The sequence below is a fragment of the Mustela erminea genome, chromosome 10 (assembly GCF_009829155.1).
Source record: "Mustela erminea isolate mMusErm1 chromosome 10, mMusErm1.Pri, whole genome shotgun sequence".
NCBI lineage: Eukaryota > Metazoa > Chordata > Mammalia > Carnivora > Mustelidae > Mustela > Mustela erminea.
In genome coordinates this window covers 38192262-38209980 of record NC_045623.1, presented here as the reverse complement: position 1 = coordinate 38209980, position 17719 = coordinate 38192262, and the positions used below count along the sequence as shown (strand labels likewise).

Here is a 17719-nt window from a genome sequence, read left to right as displayed (position 1 = left end):
TGCAACTTTCTTGAGATGTTCCTAAGAAATTCCAAAGAAAACAAAGTTATAAATGAGCCCCAGATCCCCAACTAACTTCCTTAATCCATTATTTACTGAAATGTTGTACAGTTATATTTTAAAATATGGAAAACAAGTTGCAATACTGTTTTTTTAAAGTTACAAATCTAATACACTGCTCATAGAAGTGAAAATCATAAAAGTATATATGTAAGTAGTAATACTAAGTAAAAATGTGCCTTGAGCCACCTCAATATTATTCTTAGTTTTGTTCCTTCAGTAAATATGAAGTGTCTGTTCTGAGCTAGATACCATGATAGACAGTGATCAGTGGTCACCAAAAAATAAACATGACCCCTGCTATATAGTGCCTTTAGGGTAATAGATGTTAAAGATTCACCAAAATCAACATATAGTTATACATTATACATTATGATAAGGGCTATGCAGAAAAACAACAGTGTTCTTTGAGAACTAAGGGTACATAATTCAGGGAGTCAAGGAAGGTCACTTTGAGGAAGTAACATTTAAACTGAGAAATAAAGATGTTAATAATGGTTATCTATTCCTGCTAGTGGGTCATCTGGAAATCTTCCTTAGAAATAAAACGGGTTTCTGGATGATTCGCAGATCATAAACAGCTTCCCATAATATATGAAAAATCAATTAAAGGCTTACTATGCTAGGAAAATGGTCAATAGAACTGGAAATTTTTTATTACATTAAAATCTTCAAAAGTTATCAGACAGAGTCAAGTAAATGTCATTAATCCTGTGATTATTCTGGGAAATCATGATATTCATGATGGCAAACACGTATGAAAGTTTTACAACTACCTTATTCATTTTTCTTTTATTGAGCTTTTATAAATGTTGCAAGAATGAGATTTCTGAATCATTTCCCACACACAATGAAATATCTATTGCATTTTCCCTATTGATTTCTCAGATTTCTAAACTTATTAGTTTATCTCTAGTGATATGGATTTCTAAATGTATTGGCTTAGCTCTAGTGACAAGTTCTAAAAATTAACCAGGCCATTTAGCATTTTGGTTTCCATATTTGTAAAAAGAGGGGGTAGAGCTTAAAAATGAAGTCATCTCCAGCTCTAGATTTCAAAGAGTTGTAGTCTCAAAATGGTTTTTGGCATTCATAAATGCGACTCTAACTGTAATTCTATTTCCCTCCAAGAGAGTTTACTGAAAACATCCCAGATGGTTATTCATTCATAAAGTATTCTGATGTTTAACAAAATTTCAGTCAGAAGCAAGAAGCTGAGGGGAGGAGATGGCAAACTCAGAAGCAGATTTAAAAATCCGAGTAATGCTTAGGTGGCTCAGTCGGTTAAGTATCTGCCCTCAGCTTGGGTCATGATCCCAGGTCTTGGGACAAGCCCCGAATAAGGCTCCCTGCTCAGCAGTGGATTCTGCTTCTCCCTCTCCCTCTGTCTCAGCTTGCGTGCTCTCTTGCTCTCATTCACACTCTCTCTCATAGAAATAAATAAAATCTTTAAAAAAAAATCTAAGTAGAATAAAACCCCTCAGAAACTAACAGAAGGATTCTGTTGTAGTGGGAAAAACTGTATCTAGAAAACAAGGTGTGTGTCAACGTAATACAAACTTAAGATACTTTGTGGGTTTTCTTTTTGTTTTTTAGTGCTGCTAATTACTTGCTAACAGTGATAATAATTACACTGTGTAGAGAATCCATAATTTTCTTATGAGAAAACAGCTGTCATGCCCTGCTTAGCTGTTAACCTCTGCATACTTTCTCATGTCCACATGTAGTAGAGGAGACTTCAGCTTTGGATTTATCCCTCCCCAGTTCCCAAGATCAGCCACCATCTGAAAAAGGAGGATCTAATAAGCTCCAGGCCAATCCTCCTGAGACTGACCATTAAGTCATTCTTTATGTTTTGTTCCATTTTAAACCTTATACCTAGTTGCTACTTTGGATCATTTTCCTGGGAGCCCTGTTCTAGTAGCTTATCCCAATCTCTTCCTATAAGTAGGGACATTTTCTGTGCTCTCTTTAAAGATCTAAGCCTTCATCCCACAACCCTGCACTGTAGATGAGCTTTCCAGGTGCACCTACTCCATCTAAGTGGGGCCTGTAATCTCCCTCCATCTCCTCAACGTAGAATCAGTATTCCCAAGGGCTGAGGAATCTACCTTCTAACTACTCGTAACTCTGGCCCTTTCTTACAATATTAATGCCACAGACTTAACACCATCATTATAATATGTAAAATTTATTAAGCTCTTTCTAAGTGCTCAGCACTGTGCTAAGAGATTTTACATGGGTTACCTTATTTAACAATAACATATTGCTTCAGGTACCTCCAACTCTGAATCAGTCATGGCAGTTCCATCCCTCTTGCCAGGGACTGGCACAAATAACCTAATTTTAGCCACCAAGGGGAAGTCCGTTGAGAGGCTCCTGGAGGTATAGGAAGAAACGTAATCCCACCTTTTCTTTTGCACATTGCCTTGCCTGGATATGGAAGCTGGCACTGGTGCTGGTTCAAGAACCCATCTGTCATTAAAGATGACAGGGCAGAAAGATGGAAAGAACTGGGTCCTTGGTGACATTGCTGAACTGATGAATCAATCAATTCTGGCGTTCTGAATTTCTTGGCATATGATAGTTTTCATTTCTTAACCAGTTTGAATTGAGTTCCTTAGCTGCAGCTAAAAGCAACTCATTTACTTATATAACAAAACTGACAAGCAGTATCCGAAGAGTCCATAACAGCAGACGACATCACTAAAACTCATTATGTTCTGATGTAGAAACAACTATTACATGGAGCGTTTTTCTTTCTCTAGAAATGTACCATGACTTGCCATTCAACAAATGACACACTATGTAAGGTGTTATTTTAACTGATAATACTTAGTATCAGGACTGTTAAGAATGTTGATCAAAGGCCACTGGTGACACTAAGACCATACTGTCTATAGAAAACAGCAAAATAATAATTTATAAAGCCAAAAGGAAGTATTATACTGCCTCAATTCTGCAGATAAAGCACAGCTGTTACAGCTCTGTATGTCAGAGTTGGAAGTTAATGTCCAACACTCTCATCCCTGGACTAGTACTCAGATCTGGAGGACATGTGAATAGAAAGATTTGACAGAAATTCAGAAGGAAAACTAATGGGACCCCAGTACCCAAAAGAGATCAAAAACAGCTCTGAAGAAAACTGGGAAAGATCCCTCTCATTATCTAGAAATTTCTAGATATTCAAAGGCCCCTTCCAAGAAACTGGACAGCTGCCTGTAAATGAATGAACCTGGACTACTTTCTAAAACCAAACACAAGAATGAACTCAAAATGTATTAAAGACATAAACATGAGACCTGAAACCAAAAAAATCCTTGAAGAGAACATAGCCAGTAAAAGTAATTCTTTCACATCAGCCATAGCAACATTTTTCTAGATTATGTCTCCTAAGCAAGGGAAACAAAAGCAAAAATAAACCATCGGGACTACACCAAAATAAAAAGCTTTTGCACATCAAAGGAAACCATCAATTAAACCAAAAGACAACCTACTGAATGGGAGAAGATATCTGCAAATGATGAATCTCATAAGGGGTTAATATCCAAAATATGTAAGTAACTTATACAACTTAATACTAGAAAAAACAAATGATTCTATTAAAAAATGGGCAGAGGAAAAAAAAAATGGGCAGAGGAAACTGGTGCAGCCACTTTGGAAAACAGTATGGAGGTTCCTCAAAAAGTTAAAAATAGAACTACTCTATGATCCAGCAATTGCACTACTAGGTATTTACCCAAAGAATGCAAAAATACTAATTCAAAGGGATCCATACAGCATTATCTGCACCAGCCAAATTATGGAAACAGCCCAAACATCCACTGACTGATGAATGAATAAGAAAATATATATATATACACCACATTTTCTTTATTCTGCTATTTTATTCCATTCAATGCTATGCTATTCTATTACATAGAAAAGAATATTACTCAGCCACAAAAATGAATGAAATCTTGCCATCTGGAATGACATGATGGAGCTAGAGAGTATAATGATAAGCAAAATAAGTCAGAGAAAAACAAACACCATATAATTTCACTCACATGTGGAATTTAAGAAACAAAACAAAGGAATAAAGGGGAAAGGGAGGGCAAACCAAGAAACGGACTCTTAACTATAGAGAACAAACTGATGGATACCGAAGGGAAGGCGAGTTACATAGGGGCACTGCGTGATGTTATTTCTAGAGCCTACAATAGTGCCAGGTGTGTTGTTAAGGTGTTGAATCACTATATAGTACACTTGAAATTAATATTACACTGTAGGTTAACTAACTGGAATTTAAGTAAAAACTTAATTTAAAAAAATAAGCAAAAAATGGGCAGAGGACCCGAATAGACATTTTTCCAAAGATGACATACAGATGGCTAACAGATGCATGAAAAGATGCTCAACATCACTCATCATCAGGGAAATGCAAGTCAAAACCATAACGATATATCTCCTCATACCTGTCAGAACAGCTAAAATCAAGAAGACAAGAAATAACAAGTGTTGGTGAGGATGTGGAGATAAAGGAAGCTTGTGCACCATTGGTGGGAATGTAAACTGGTATAGCCACTGTGGAAAATAGGATAGAGGTTCCTCAAAAATTTAAAAATAGAAACATCATATGATCCACTAATTCTACCATTGAGTATTTGCCCAGGGAAAATTGAAACTCTAACTCAAAAAGCTATATGCACCCCTATGTTTATTGCAGGGTTATTAACAATAGCCAAGACATGGAAGAAGCCTAAGCGTCAATCAATAGACGAATGGATAAGGAAAATGTGGCACCCCCCCCACACACACAATAAAATATTACATGCCATAAAAAAGGATGAGATTGTGCCATATGAGTCAACATGGATGGACACAGACAGAATTATGCTAAGTGAAATAAGTCAGACTAAAAAAGACAAATACCTATGATTCCACTCATAAACAGAATCTAAAAATATGAACTGAAAAAAACAAAGTCAGAACTATAAATACAGAGAATAAAACTGATAGCTATCAGAGCGGAAGGCGTGGGGAACCAAGAAAAATGGGTGAAAGGAAGAGGGAAATACAGGCCTTCAGTTATGGAACAAGTAAATCATGGGAATAAAAAGCAAAGCATAAGGGATATAGTCAACATTTTAACACTGTAACAGTGATGTAATGGGACAGATGGTAGCTATACTAGTGATGAATACAATATAATGTATAAACTTGTCAAATCATTATGTATGCATGAAACCAATGCAACACTGTGTGTCAACTATACTAAAATACAAAACAAAACAAAACAAAAAAACTAAACCAAGAACAACAAACCAAAACACAAAACAAAAAACAAACAAAATACAGACAAAAACCCAGAGGCCCCTCCATATGTCACAAGAAGACAAGTTTCCCAGAAGACGACTGAAAGTAACATTTAGCTTTTTAAATGAAAAACAAGACAGGAGCTCTGCTGGCTGGTCTTGTCACTCTCCTGACATATAATGTACTAATTCAAGTGGCCCATTTCCTTGTTGACAATAATGACACAATACATGTACTGAGTGTCTAAGAGCCACTGACATTCTGTCTGCCGAAAACAAACAAATAGGATTTGTCACCAAATACCAAATAAAAAAAGCTGTCAGCTGCTAAAAGGTTTGCAAAACTTGGTATGTTAAAACTAGGGAAATGACAAGGTTCGAAAACTTTATTTTCCCAAAAGTCGAGAAGCATAAAAATTTGGGGTACACACCATCCAAAATAAACACCAGACATAGAACTTGAAGTGCCCATAATGTTCAATCAATTCAGTTCAATCAATACAGCTTTATAAATGGCAGCTGTATGCTGCCATTTATAAAGGCAAACAGGTGTAAAGTATGACAAATATTTTGTATGTCCAGTACACAATTAATACTTTGTAGGCATTTAGCTGCCTTAAAAGCCTCCAAGAGAGTCCTGGGCCCACCCTAACTACACACTCGGGCTGGGATAGATATGACTTCTGTGCACTCCCATGTTTCCCAGGGCATTCTACTAACAAAAGATCTGGCCACAACGGACCCTCCTTATGTTTACGGAATGAATAAATGAAAAATTCTGCATGTTACACATAATTTCTAGAAATGTTATAATAAACTTATGCCTCACTTAAAAATAGCCACTTTGTCTAGACAAGGCATAGCTGCAAGGTGGGGTGACCACTTCTAGACAGATCTTAGAATACTTCAAGGATAAGCAGATTCATCTTTATTTCTAAAGACCTCCAAGGGAGAAAACTGTCTTCGGTCTATTTGACACAATAATCATTTAACTGCCAGTCTTCTCTTTACCATCTTTAATGATTTCATTCATTTATCCAGTCATTCAGTAAATATCTATTCAACATTCTTAACACACCTGGCACTTTTGTGGACCCTAGAAATATATCAATCAAGAGAAAAGATCTTCGTGTCTATTCTTGTGGGGAAATGGAGAGATAGACAATACATAAGAAACAGAAAAATATTAGGTAGTAGTAGGTACCATACAGAGTTAATCCAGGGTATGTGACATACAGGCATATCTCATTTTATGGTATTTCACTGCGCTTCACATCTACTCTTTTATAAATTAAAGGAGTGTATCAAATCTGCATTGAGCAAGACTATTAATGCTATTTAACCAATAGCATGTGTTCATCTTGTGTCTCAGTGTCACGTTTTTGTAATTCCTACAGTACTTCAAACTTTTTCATTTTTGAGGGTGGTGATCTGTGATTAGTGATCTTTGATGTCACCACTATAGCTGTTTTGGGGATCCACAAGCCACACCATTTAAGTTGGCGCACTTAATTGATAAATGTTGTATGTATTCTGACTGGTCCATGGACCAGCTGTTTCCCCATCTTTCCGCCTCTCCTCAGGCCTCCCTGTTTCCTGAGACACAACAATATTGCAATTACACCAAATGATAACCCTACAAAGGCCTCTAAGTGTTTATGTGAAAGGCAGAGAGTCTCACTTTAAAGCAAAAACTAGAAAAAATTAAACTTAGTGAAGAAGAATGTCAAAAGCCAAGTTAGGCAGAAAACTAGGCCTCTTGTACCAACCAAACAGCCAAGCTGTGAATGCAAAGAAAAAGTTCTTGAAGGAAATTAAAAGTGTTACTCCAGTGAACACACAAATGGAAGGAAAGCAGAACAGCTTTATTGCTGATATGGAGAAAGTTTTAGTGGTGTGGAAAGAAGACCAAACCAGCCACCCCATTCCCTTAAGCCAAAGCCTAATTCAGAGCAAGGCCCTAATTCTCTTCAATTCTATGAAGGATTAGATGGGGGAGGAAGCTACAGAAGAAAATTTTGAAGCAGCGGAAGTGAGTTCATGAGGTTTAAAGAAAGAAGCCTTCTCCAAAACATAGCAGCGCAAGGTGAAGCGGCAAGTGCTGATGGAGAAGCTGCAGCAGGTGATCCAGAAGATCCAGTTACAAGAACTCATGAAGCTGGCTACACCCAACAACAGATATTCAGTGTAAATGCAACGGTCTTCTACTGGAAGAATACGCCATCTACGACTTTTTTTTTTAGCTAGAGAGGAGTAGTCAATGCCTGGCTTCAAACTTCAAAGGACAGCCTGACTCTGTTGTTAGGGGCAAATGCAGCACCCCACCACCACCACCACCAAATCCTCATTTTAAGTCAAAGCCATTGCTTATGCACCATACTGAAAATCCCAGGGTTCTTAAGAATTATGATAAATCTATCAATACTTTATTAATGGAACAATAAAGCCTGAATGATGGCACATCTGTTTAAAACAAGGTTTACTGAATATTTTAAGACCACTATTGAGACCTACAGCTCAGAAAACGATTCCTTTAAAAAAATTATTGTTACTGACAATGCACCAGGTCAGCCAAGGGCTCTGAAGGAGAAGATGGACAATAAGATTAACATTGTTTTCATGCCTGCTAATACAACATCCACTCTGTAGCCCATGAATCTACACATAACTTTGACTTTCAGGTCTTATTATTCAGGAAATACATATTGTAAGGTTATATGTGCCAAAGATAGTGATCCTTCTGATGGATCTGGGCAAAGTATATGGAGAACATTTTGTAAAGGATTCACTATTTTAAATGCCATTAAGAACATTTGTGATTCATGGAAAGAGCTAAAAATATATTAACATAAACAGGAATTTGGAAGATGTTGGTTCTACTCTCATAGATCGACTTTGAGGGGTTCAAGACTTCAGTAAAGGAAATAATCACAGATAGATGTGGTGGAAACAATAAGTGAACCAGAATTAGAAGTGAAGCCTGAAGATGTGACTGAATGGCTGAAATATCATGATTCAATTTGTATGGATGAGGAACTGCTTCTTATGAGAGAGCAAAGAAAGTGGTTTCTTGCGATGGAAGCTACTTCTGGCGTAGCGCTCTGAAGACTGTTGAAATGACAACAAAGGATAAATGATATTCCGTAAACTTAGCTGATAAAGCAGTGGCATGGTTTGAGAGGATTGCCTCCAATCTTGAATGAAGTTCTGTTGGTTAAAATGCTACCAAACAGTATGACATGCTACAGAGGTATTGTTGGTGAAAGGAAGAGTCATGGATGTGGAAAACTTCATTGTTGTCTTATTTTAAGAAACTACCAGAGCCACCCTAGCCTTCAGCAACCACCACCCTCATCAGAGAGCAGCCATCAACACTGAGGCAAGACCCTCCCCCAGCAAAAGGACTCACTGAAAGCTCAGGTGATGGTCAGCATTATTTTCTTAGCAATAATGTAGTTTTCAATTAAAGTATGCATATTGTTTCTTCGACTTAATGCTATTGTGCACCTAACAACTACAGCACAGTGGAAGCATAACTTTTATATGTGCTGGGAAATAAAAAAATTCAGGTGGCTCACTTCACTGTTGTGATGTGGAACTGAACATGCCATATCTCTCAGGTGTGCCTAGAAAATGAGAGGGCTCAACTGGGAGGTCAGGAATAGCCTTTTGGAACATGTGACATATGAGTCGACTGAAAGAACCAACCATGTTGCCATCAGGGAGAATGTTCCAACAAGCGCCAGTGCAAACATCTTAAGGTGGGAACAAGCTTAATTTATTCAAGGAACAGAAAGACAGCCAGTATGGGGCTAAACAAGCAGGGCAAGTGTTATGGGATGAATTGTCTCCTCCCAAAATTCATATGTTGTCATCCCAATCCCTGGAATTTTGGAATGTGATTGAATTTGGAAATAAGGCCTTTAAAGAAGTAATTAAATTAAAATGAGGCCATTAATGTGGGTCTTAATCCAGTATGACTAGCATCCTTATGAAAAGAGATTAGGACAGAGACAGGTACTAAGGGAAGACCACGTAAAAACACAAGGGGAGGGTGGCCATCTGCAAGCTAGAGGGAGGCTTCAGGAGAAACAACCCAGGCAACACCTTGATCTCAGATATCTAGGCTCCAAAATTTTAAGAAAATAAATTTCTATTGTTTAAGCCTCCCAGAGTGTGGTACTTTGCTATGGCAGTGCTAGAAAATGAATATAGCAAGGTACTAAATAAAGCTGGGGATGTAGGGAGAGGACAGGCCATAAAAAAAGTAATAAACTAGCCTTAAGGGTTCGAATTTTAAATGTTATCTGAAACCACTGGAAATTTACCGGAGAGAGTGACATAATCTAATTTACAAAGATAATTCTGGCTAGCTGCTTTGTGGAAAATGGACTGGAAGGGAAGCAGAGAATTCAGCTAAGAGGCATTTACAGGAGCCTGAGCAAAAGATAATGGTGGGCTAGACAAAGGTGATGAAAGTGGAGACCAAAACAACAACAACAACAAAAACCAAAAAACACAAAAAACTCACAGATTTTGGGATGTGTTTCGAAGGAGAGTTGGCAGGACTTGGTGGTAGATTAAATGTGGGAGTGAAGGAAAGAAAAGAATCAAGAATGACTTAGATGTCTGACTGGAGCATTTGGGTGGATGACAGCACTACGTCCTGATCCAGGAAAGGCAGAGGAAAGGAACAAGTCTAGGGAGAAAATTCAAGAGTTCTGTTTTAACCAAGCTGAGCTGGAAATGCCTTCTAGATATTCTCCACATGGAGAGATCACCACATTTGAATATATTAACCTAACCTTGTGGGGGTGTAGTCAGAACTGAAAGTAAGACATAAAAGCAAGGAAAATTAGAACTATCCCAAACTGTGTTCTGCAGGAAGTGATGTGAGAAATCTGACCTTGACAATTCCTCTTAACAACTGTATTCCAAGAAATAGACTCCTGGAGATATTTTTTGAGCCATTCCTGTTGCACAGTATGGTGGCTGGTTGCAACAATGGAAGGAATAATCCCTCTTTGGCAGGAAAAGACTACTTAATGCATACACATTTTGATTGCACAGATACCACCAGGATAAAAGGTCTGGAAAAAAAAAATAAATGGATTGTAATAAACTTTCTGGATGTAATAAGTATGTTAAGGCTTCAAGTGCTACTTACTGTCAAATGCCTGTGCATTTTCTTGTTAGATTCAGTTTTGTGGAACCTATAAAACGCAGCAGTAGTATAAGATTTCATTTGTTCAGAAACCATACATTTTGAAATTGTGATCTCTTTGAACAGGAGAGAGGGTGAAGTTCATTAAGCAAATAAAGTTAGCAAGGCTATAGGAAGAACAACTTTCAAACACATCTTAGATCAATTAGTCCAAAATAATTGTACCAAAGCACCATAGGACTAAATGGATGCTTGCTGTGCTAATTAAAACATTCTTACTCATTTATTCAAGTAGGTTTGCTAAAGATCTCAATTTAGAAACCCTTCATTAGTACATCCTAAATGACTGTCGTATGTGCTAAAAATGAATAAGGCTGCTTATCTTTTAAAAATATTATACTTACTAATTTTTACCAATTGAAACTAACTTTCTTCACAACTGGTATAAGTTGGTACTTTTTAAACTGTACCACATTGCCCAGTGTTTGAACACAATATTTAGGATGGTTTTTGGAACGCTGGGATTATTTTTGGGGAGAATGCGGCTTTTCTTTTTTCCTTCCTAGTCCTAGATTTTTTATGTGTTGTGATTGCAGCCTTCATTAGAGATGGTTGTGACGGGCTGCAGTCATTGTTAGTTGAGGACATAGTAATTCATTCTGAGAAGCTGGCTTCTGATTCCAGGCTGCAGCAGGGCAAGTGGTTTTGTAAATATCCACCCTTTGTCATATGTTCAAACGTTTGCTTCTCCTAGAGCTTTTTAAAAATATGTTAGTGAAAAACCACCAGCTGAATATTTGTATGCTTATAAAGAATAAGTACGGGCTTAGTTGTATGAAATGGCTAACCATTTCAAGAAATGGTTCTTGTTTTTGACAGCTGTCCAAGTTCTAACACAGCGGTAACAAAAATAGTGAGTAATTTCTCTTCTCTGTTATCGAATCTGGGTATTCTCAGCTGGACTTAGACTGGAAGAGTTTGATAATATCTTCCTAATAGAAACATTCCAGTCAACGTTTTACCAAGGAAAACTAATTACTGTCTAGCTGGTGAGTTTTGCCTTTCCCAAATTGTTTCAGAAAAATATGGTAACACTCTTGTCTTTACAGTTTTCTCTCTCTCTCTCTCTCTTTTAAAGTTTATTTCTGTTTCCAATTTATCACTAAATATTAACTTTTAACTAAAAGGTTTATCTGAGGAATAGCTACTAGCCCCTTCTACGACATGGAATGCACTTTGTAGCTTCTTTGTGGGTAATTCTCAAAGTACCTGAATGCCATCTAGATGTTCTTCTTATGAGGCAGTGCATGATGAAATTAGATTCTCTTAAATGTCATTGTCCCTATTTATTGTCCTTTCCCCTGAACCAGGGCTGAGCTGGCTAAGTTCCATTGTCTCGCAATCAGATTTATTATGGATCAGATGCATTCCATTTCACAACAGGAATGTGCTTATTATAAAATGTACAAAGCTTACAGTCCAACAGAGCACACACTCTGTTGGCAAAATCCAGTTTGTTCAACAATGAGTACGTTTTGTAAGATTTCTGAATGTATCTGAACTAAATTTAGTATCCTATCAGTTGACACTCAAATCTTGAAATAAAGACCAAGTGGACACAGTAATGTTTACACTAAACACAAAGCTAAATGCATTTTAGCATTACACAGATATACTCCCTAAGTGTTTCTTATTGACAGATAGTTAGCCAGATTTTCTTTGCTTCAGTTTCTCTGGGGATAGTGCCTCAGGAACTTTTAAAAGTAGATTAACTCAGGGGCGCCTGGGTGGCTCAGTGGTTAAGCCTCTGCCTTCAGCTCAGGTCATGATCTCAGGGTCCTGGGATTGAGCCCCACATTGGGCTCTCTGCTTGGTGGAAAGCCTGCCTCCCCTACTCTCTCTGTCTGCCTCTCTGCCTACTTGTGATCTCTGTCTGTCAAATAAATAAATAAAATCTTAAAAAAAAAAAAAGTAGATTAACTCGGGTCTTCAGAGGAGCACAATTTAACATACTCGTTAATGATTAATGTCATTTAGTTTTTGTGCAATGAATGGAAGTGTATCCTTATAAACACCCAGGGAGAAACCAAGAGGTATCTCTAAGAATAAGAAGAGTATGGATAACATTTAGCTGTTAAAAAACTAGATTGCAACATTTTTTTTAAAAAGTAGGACTGTTAACAAGGATTCAAAGGAAATGTGCACAAATGAAGAGAACTACGGTTGGTCAGTGGATAATATTTGTTGTGTCACTGATGGAAAAGTTGAGAAATAACCTGAACATTTAAAACTCCATCTACTATCTACAACTATAGTAACCACTCCCAAGGCAGATCTGTGCACATAGGACGTGGCTAGCTAATGCATGCTTTCTACTATTCTAAACATTCAAATGCTGATGTGACTCTGGGTAAGAAGAGTGGACCACTTGTAGCCACATTGTTAGGAGTCTTTTTCACTTCAGTTACCAGCCCCTGGTTCACCTGTGGTTCACTCAATTTAGGCTCTCACTGTGGGATTCCCTTGCTTCTGTGGGCAATACGCTTGGACTGGACTTGAAACAGCCCCAGTCCAGCTTTTGCTCCTGCATTTCGAGTCCACGCAAACACTTCCACAAACTCTGGCAGTGTGTCTGTCTCCAACAAAGTGGCACTCTTCTGGCTCTGTAACTAAGCCATTAGTCACCCAGTTTCTTGCCCTTCAGATCTCCTAGCCCAGTGCCCAGGGCACTTCCAACTGCGGGGAATATTTATCAACTCTCTGAGAGGTCTCTGTAAAATCTACTCTCCCTAGACTTGAGAAGAAAAAGGTACCACATCCCATTCCATACATTCAATGCAGAAAAATTAGAAAGTACTGATCAGTAAAAATAAAACCATTAAAAACATTGTAATCCCAATACCATCTACAGATACCACTACTAATAATCTCTCACATAAACTTTTAAAATTTCCTGTATTTATGAAAATGTTTTTCTGCTCATGCTATTATAAAATTACACTATAAATACCAATAACCCCAATTTAAATAAAATACAGGGCACTGTTAAATAAGGTAATTTAAGAACGAATTCACACTTAAATTGAGATTATTTGCAATGGATTTCTTGAAAAATTATCTTCTGAAAATAGTCTTTTGTTGTAAGGTAGTTCCAGATACCATTAGTAAGGCTCCTTGTATTGAATTTCAGAATACTTCAATTCTTTTATCCCTAAGCAAAGATTCAGATTTTTAGAGTGGTAAAAACAGAATTCGAGAACAGCTTTATAAAACATTTAAATATTTAAAGAAGTACTTCAGGACCGATCCAGGGAAGTGTTAAAATTTGAGGATACAAATCTATGTCAAAATTCACATGGTTTTCTTTTCTAAATATGCATGAATCAGATAGGAGAAAGAAAAAAAACTGAAATAATTTGTTGCCAAAAATAATCTGTTCTGAGACATTAGTAAAGATTTTCTTCTGCGATTATATGAAGTTTAAGTTTTGAACCAATTGCTGGGAAAGTAACTCTGCAACTGCAAAATAATTAATTATTAAATTTTAGACAGAAAGAGGTCCTCTGTTCTTTGTGGAGATGCAGAGCAGACCCAGAATACACCCAGTGAATCTGGGTCCTCAGTATGTTGAATACACCTGATATCCCATAACACCCGGCGAGGCTGCCAACTCCTTGTCCACACGGACTGCATGCCATGGAACCCATTTTATGTCTCAAAAGGATTTAAAATTCATGAAGCTTGTTGAAAGCTCAGCTGTCACATTCAACTCATTCCAAAGTGTATGGGAAAAAGAGCAGAGCAGACATTTCAACTGAAGCTATTATTGTGCTTGAATAACCATATTCCATTAAATTGCTAATAAACCTACTAGAAGATGTTGATCACATCAACCATACAGTTTCATTCCTTTCCTTTATACCAGCTTGCTCCATTTCGTTTTAAGCAGTATTACTCTTTCTGTGCCCTTTATTCCAAGGTTGCCCAGGATTCAAAGCACTTATTCAGTAAGTTTGTAATCCAGTTTAGTGTGCTATTAACAGAATTCTTTAGAGAAGATCATGGAAAAAGAAAAACTTATTTTTGGGTCAGTGACCAATTTTAAAGGAAACACATACTAAACCCGTTTAAAGGAAAAGGTCAGGATCCATGAGGTATTAAGGAAAGAAGAAAAAGAAAAAACATTCATTTCCACAATTTTCCGACATTCCTTAAAAATAAAAACAAGCCTAAGTATGGAATGGCAAGGTCCCGGTTCCCCATACTGTGGTGAACAATACCGCCATTCATAGGAAGTTAGAAAGCAGGGGTTTTTCCTCAACACCGGGGAAGTTTTGCCTTTCCTTCCCTTTATTTATTCTGAGGTTCAAAATTGAACCCTATAAATCTTGAGTTAGTCTCTCAGAACAAATAATAATATAAAATGTATTAAATGCTTTCAAGTTGGCTTCTTACTAGTATAACTAATCAACTCCCTCTCCATTACAAACGGCTTATTAAGCCACGGTGGTGCTAGTGTTAAATAATGAAAAGAAATGAAGCTGAATATAGGTTCTATAGAATTAGGCATTTTTAAAGAACTAATACATGATCTCAGTAAGTCTATCGGATGACTGAGTTAAATAATTTAGCCCTCACTTAAAGATTCATTGAAAACGTATGATGAGAAAAAATCAAAGTTAAGGGAACAAATGTTGTAATTTTAAAATTCTTTCATTAAACAGGAAACAGTTTGTTTCCTGTAATTTTTTTTTTCTATTCAGTATATACATCTAAGAGCCTTAGGAGAAGGGATACCTATTCCTAAGCTCAGGGTACCTAATATTTGTCTCTAACTAGTTTTTTTTTTTTTTTTTAAATTTTATTTATTTATTTGACAGACAGAGAGATCACAAGTAGGCAGAGAGGCAGACAGAGAGGGGGAAGCAGGCTCCCTGCTGAGCAGAGAGCCCGATGCGGGGCTCGATCCCAGGACCCTGAGATCATGACCCGAGCCGAAGGCAGCGGCTTAACCCACTGAGCCACCCAGGCGCCCCCTCTAACTAGTTTTTTAATGGATAGAGTTTGAGGTACCATTTCTTTCCATAGAGCAACTGACCATTTTCAGAAAGTTTGAGCTTTTTTTTTTTGTTTTTTTACTAAAAGCCAAGCCAAATAAAAGTAAAATTTACTTTCTGGATTATCTTATGATTAGGAAAATATTTGTGTCTATCTTTTTACTTTTTATTTTTTAAAAAAGATTTATTTATTTGAGAGAGAGTGAGAGAGGGTGCACGAAAGAAGGGGGAGGGGCAGCAAGAGAATCTTGAAGCAGACTCCCCACTGACTGTGGAGTCCAACCACACATCCACATGTCAAGGGGCTGTTAGGGCTGGATCCCAAGACCCGGGGATCACGACCTGAGCCAAAATCAAGAGTCGGCCACTTAACCTACTCAGCCACCCTCTATCTTTTTAGAGTGACCAAGAGTAGGTGTAGTGAAAGAGCTTTTCCGGCAGATTCCTCTCTGAAACATCTTAGCGAGAACACATAAAAACCAGCTCTACATCATGCACAAAGCTGTGGTAGAGAGGAAGTAAATGTTAAAGCAGCAATAATATCATTCAACAAAAATAAACATGAGTAACAGTCCAATATAAAAAGCTGTGAAATTACAGTAATTTTACAACCCATCAGATACAGCAAAATACACCATTACTTTAACAAATATTTATTGATCACCTAATAGATATCAAAGCTAGATGCAGATATATGTGTGATAAATTTCTGAACTGGAGAATTAAATGAAACAAAACTAGCACATGATATAACTCACAGAATCGTGAAATATTAAAATCAGAAGAGATCTTAGCAGTCATAGAGATCAGGGAACCAAGTTCCATTAACTTTAAGTAACTTTCCTCAGGCATAGATTCTAAAGCACAACTTAGAATCCAAGGCCCATATTTACAATATAACAAGATCTTGACTCAGTAAAAATATATATATTTTAAAGATATTTATTTATTTGCTAGAGAGAGAGAGAGGAAACAAACACAGGCAGGGGGAGTGCCAGGCAGAGGGAGAAGCAGATTCCCTGCTGAGCAGGAAACCTTATGTGGGACTCTATCCCAGAGCCCTGGGTTTAGGACCTGAGCCAAAGACAGATGCTTAACTCACCCAGGCATCCCAGTAAAAATGTTTTTAAGACAAAAAGCCGATGTTAAGACTACTAACATAACATCATTTCTACTTAAACAGCATGAAAACATTAATATATAATTATATATACATATGAACTTAAATTATCTTCTTAGACACAAGTACAAATTACCACATTTCATTTATAAAGTTTTCATTTTAGCTGGAACTTCACTTTCTGTGGCATAAAATGAGGAAGCATCTGCCATCTGATGAAACCAAAGATCACAGAGTAGATGTGGCTTGGCACTGGAAGACGAGAGTGAGGACCATGGCACTCTGTGACATTATCCCGGCAGGCACATTTTTAGATGTTTTCGCATAATGCACAGTTAGTGGCCCAGGTGTTTCTCAACTGTTTTTCAACTGATAAGAACAAATTTTAAGTCAAAGCTATTCACAAAATCTGCCAGATTTTCCCTAAATTCTTTCGCAAGGCAAAACATAACTCCCTCCCTGCCAATATACAAACACACAATACATATACACCCAAGTATAATAAGACTTTAGAGTAATTGGAGAATTGAAGATCTGGCTTCTTAAATAAGTTGACAACCTCTCTTCCTCTTCATCTTATCCACATGAAAAATTCAAACATATATAGTATAAACCATGACACAGTTTTTGTATTTGGTTTCTCATTGGATAGCTGGACACTTTAAATATATACCTAAAATGAATAGTAAACATGTGTCACATGAACAAAGTTTTTGACCTGAATATGATATAATAATTTATGCTGATTTTTACAGGTGACTTATTAGACTCCATTCTATTATTTCAGCCATATTCCGCACATTGCATTTTACAAAGCGCATAAGTGAAAAATGATTTTGTTTGATATGTATAGTTGGGTGTCAAATTTTGCAAACCAGAAAGGGATAGAAGAAATTAATAATTAAGGTGAAGAAAATCTCCCCTATTAAAGGCAAAATTATAGATAATATTATGTATCTTAATAGAAGATATTATATATCTTAATATAAGCTATTAAGAGGGAGTCCTTTGCCATCTTCTC

At 37.0% G+C, this 17719-nt stretch overlaps 1 protein-coding gene across 2 annotated transcripts in view; it reads right to left on the bottom strand.

Moving 5' to 3' along the window:
• Positions 1-17719, bottom strand: part of DDAH1 (dimethylarginine dimethylaminohydrolase 1) — a 134715-nt gene that overhangs the window by 47714 nt on the left and 69282 nt on the right. The gene's annotated exons all lie outside the window — the stretch shown is intronic.